Raw genomic sequence first — 4,620 nt, 5'->3', positions numbered from 1 at the left:
TCTATTATTTTATGTTTTATCTTTTTGGTTCCTTTTCTGCTTCTCTCTACTTGACTGCTGGCCCAACTGATTCCAGCAAAGGTTGCCCACTTCTAGAATACAGAAGCACACACAGGGGCTATGACAGTGTTTCTCCATGCGCAGTCCATGCACGTTTGGCTCAAAATACTCACATGCTCTCTGAAATAAAAGAAACTCTCGCCCTATCCCGTATTTATTTAATCAGAATCACTATAGTGAGGGTAGAGGTTATAATTCCTGAAATCTTTATTTTTAAGAGTTTTTTTGTTTGTTTGTTTTGTTTTTGTTGGTTTGTTTATTTTGAGAGGGAGTCTCACTCTGTCGCCCAGGCTGGAGTGCAGTGGTGCGATCTTGGCTCACTGCAACTTTTGCCTCCTGGGTTCAAGCGATTCTCCTGCCTCAGCCTCCCAAGTAGCTGGGACTACAGGCACGCACCACCACGCCCAGCTAATTTGTGTATTTTTAGTAGGGACGGGGTTTCACCATGTTGGCCCGGATGATCTCAATCTCCTGCCCTCATGATCCACCTGCCTCAGCCTCCCAAAATGCTGGGATTACAGATGTGAGCCACCGTGCCCCACTTTAAGAGATTTTTTTTTAAGGTTCCTTCCCTTTACGTGTTATGAAAGTATTTTTATTTCTCCATTTTGTTTCTTCAATCTATTCTAATTTGTTGATACAGTTTTTTTTGAAATTTTTAATTTTTAAAAGCAAACTAATAAAAAATGATGATCTATTGGTCACTGCATAGCACATTCTCTAAAATGGTATTTCACAAAATCAAAATCTATATTCAGACCTATTATTTATAAATGCCTTACAGGAAAGCCAGCCTACATTTTCTTTCTAAAGCTGAGTTTGCTTAATAATTTGCTTTCTTTTTAAGTGCAGAACTTATTCTCAAGGGGACTTTTCTTGGTGTTCTAACATCTGCTGTAGCTGAATCTGAAATGGCATTTGCAATTTATTTGATTTAATATTTGTTAACTAGTGCTGCATTTCACAACAGCATCTACAGTCCAGCTTTTTGTGGGTTTATTTCTTTTTAAAAAAACTATTTTTTAAAACTAAAGGATACTATCATTTATCTAAAAAGGGGCCATCCGGATTTGCCCTCAAGATTACAACTGCTGGGGCTAAAGTGGTACAGAGACTGAGTTCAGGAGGCTTCCATAGTCTCACTCAAGAATGCAAGTTTACCTCTCAATCTTTCAATCATCACAATTATAACAACTTTAAAAAGAGCCAACATGGATATTTTGCCTATCACTTTTCTACTCACATTTCCAGTATTAACTCATAAGTGTCAAAACGACCTTGTGATAAATACTATTAACGTCATCATTCCTACTATACAGACGATGATAGTGAAACACAGGTTAAGTTGCCCAAAGTCTTATTATTAAGGGTCATAGCCAGGATTTGATCTCTTCAGTAAAGTTCTAGTCAATGCTCTTAACCATTAAGCCATGCAACACACTCAGAGCCAACTGGGTTGTGTTGATGATTATAATATTTGTTTTAACCAACAATAATTTTTCCTAAATATGATATAGATTTTCCATAAATACCATAAATTCTTGATTATTTATTTCACTTTATTCCAAAAGGAAGTTGAATTCTGAGATTTAAATGAATAGCAAACAACAGTTGCTTAATTTCACTACTTGTGTCACTTGTAGCCAGTACTTAAAAAGAGATATATAATTTATTTTTGTTGATTTGCATTTCGCATGTAACTGTAAGATCCTGGAGAATAAAGACTATATGTGTTATACCATTTTACTCTCTCACACAGTGTGTAGGCCTAGGCTTTGTGCATAGCAAGTGTTAAAAAGTAATGTGACTCGTGATAGTTATTAGTTTTACTGAAATTCAGAAATTTAGGGAAATGCACAATAAAATGTACATTTTGTGATTCCGGTCAAATTACTTAAAAATTATATTTTTCCTATGAATAATTTTTATTTCACTTAAATTATGTATAACAAAATAACATATGCATAATTAAACATTTACCACAAAGAAAACATTTGTACTATTGTTATCACAGTAAAGAACTTGCTACATAAATTCAATTACAATTTTGTGGAAAGTATCTTCATTATATAAAAACAATCTATATTTAGAATAGGAAAACTGTACAAAACATGAAAATATAAACAAATTAAGCAAGAGTTATCTAAAAAACAACTCTTCAGAATTTAGAAGAATTATCTAAAATAAAAAGAATTTAGAAGACTTATCTAAGAAACAACCATAAATATTCTGATGTATTTAAGACTCATATTCTAGAATCCTGACTATTATTTTTTATACTTCTATGGCTAATCTCAAGTTTAGCTTTATTTTTCTAAAGCAATGAGGGCTTTAAAATATTTTTTCAGAATTCTCTGAGGTTTCTTATTTTTTGTCTTTCCTGTCATAGTATGCCAATTATTCATGGGTTTATAGAATATGTATGCACTGCTAAGAGCAGCAAAACAAAATATATATGTGCTATTTATTAATTCATGTTGCTTTATTTAAATTACTTGAAAATGATAAGAAAAAACTATTGTATTTACAACAGCAACCAAATATAGACTACCTGTACCTACATCTAACAGAATAAATAAAACAAAATATAACATACAATATGTAGTAAATATATTTATAATATATATGTTCACTAAATAATTAACCTATAATTTACTTATAGTAAATATATATGATATCTACTGAGATAGTACCACATTTTATTAAGGATTAAACTTTAAATAATTCAGAAGAATAAATATAATAAATTTCGTTTGTCCTCAAACTAATTTGTTTTTATTTGTTTGTTTTTTGTGTTTTAATTTGACAGTAATTCCAAGATATTTTGGGGCATACAATGAGGTGATAATTGCAAAAAAAATTCTGAAAATAAAAAGACTAAGCATCAATTGAAAGTAAAATTCGTTAAAAGTTATAATAAACTGTGATACTGTAACAATAATTGAAAATAAAGAAAAAGGTAACATCAATAAATAGATTCTATTATATACGTGAATTATGTTAATAAAAGTGACATTTTATTTTCAATCCACAATTTCTGAAATATATATGGCAATAATTTTGTTTTATTTTTTCAACCTCTAATTACATTACTATATTTTTTCTTTTTCTAGAATTTACTTGTATTTTCGCTGTGCCTAATATATGATTATTTCTGATCTAGCCTCATTGGTCCTGGAACCAGACTATATTATTCGCAAGGTAGAGCATCAAAATATTACAATTATATAAATACTTTTAGTTACTTTAACAACCTTTTGTCTTTCATTATAATTTTGGAATTATAGTTTAGTACAATACAGATAGTTTTAATATCTGTTAGAGTGAAGATATATATATATATGTGTGTGTGTGTGTGTGTGTGTGTTTTTGAGATGCAGTCTCACTCTGTTGCCCAGGTTGGAGTACAGTGGTGCCATCTTGGCTCATGGCAACCTCTGCATCCCAGGTTCAAGCAACTCTCCTGCCTCAGCCTCCCGGGTACTGGGACTACAGGCGCGTGTCACCATGCCTGGCTAATTTTTTGTATTTTTAGTAGAGATGGGGTTTCACCGTATTAGCCAGGACGCTCTTGGTCTCCTGACTGCATGATTGCTCGCCTGGGCCCCCCAAAGTGCTGAGATTACAGGCGTGAGCCACCGCACCCAGCCGGAAGATATTTTTACTAAAGTCACACAGGTATACTTGTACATTTTGTTCCCATGTTGTTCAGCACAAAGTGATTCACAGCATTTGTATCTTCAGTCTGAATTGTGTACTGTAGCAATCTAAATCCCTTAATCCTTTGCAGATTGATTTTAATTTTGCTTGTCTGTTTGTTTTTCATGGGAACATAGGGTTTACATGACCTTGTATGATTTTTGGTCGCAAGCATTCAAGGGAGTATGTAATAAGACTCCACGTGTCCTTTGACTAAAATCTCTCAATTTTGTACAAAAGTAGCAGATGTGTTCTCTACACCCACATACACATTGATCTAGTCTCTCTTATACAGCAGGACATCTTGACAGAGGGCAAGGATAGCTTGCCATGTTTTCTCTTCTGACCGCAAGTTTATATAGTTTGTCAAAGATTTCTGATGGTCATTTTGTTTTAGCTCTTCCTGTTTATTCATTTTTGCTAGAGACTTGAGGAGTGTTTCTGGAGGGCAGGAAATATATTTTGAATGTTAACTGAGTAGGAATTTACTTGCAACTTTTGTTTTCAGTTGAGTTGATTCTGTGTTGAGTTAAAGATATTAATTCTGACCTACTCATAGAGTTCATTTCACCCTGTCTGCTGAAGAGATTAATTAAATACACCATTATAGTGAATATATTTGATCTTATATTTGCCATGTGGTTTTACGATGTCTGCTTATTGCTTCCTTGTTGTTTCCTTTGTTTATTATGATTCTACCTGGTGTTATACCTTCTCTGTAAGTTTCATCTGGGATGTATAGGCAGCCAGCTGCTATCAGTTGTTCATCCCGTATTAGAACTGAAAAGCATTCAGTTCTAAGTATTAAAAAAGTAGTCAGAGTTGAAGACATGATTCAGATATAACTAGTTTAGTTAAGCA

The sequence above is a fragment of the Nomascus leucogenys genome, chromosome 21, assembly GCF_006542625.1.
Source record: "Nomascus leucogenys isolate Asia chromosome 21, Asia_NLE_v1, whole genome shotgun sequence".
NCBI lineage: Eukaryota > Metazoa > Chordata > Mammalia > Primates > Hylobatidae > Nomascus > Nomascus leucogenys.
This window is presented reverse-complemented; position numbering follows the sequence as displayed.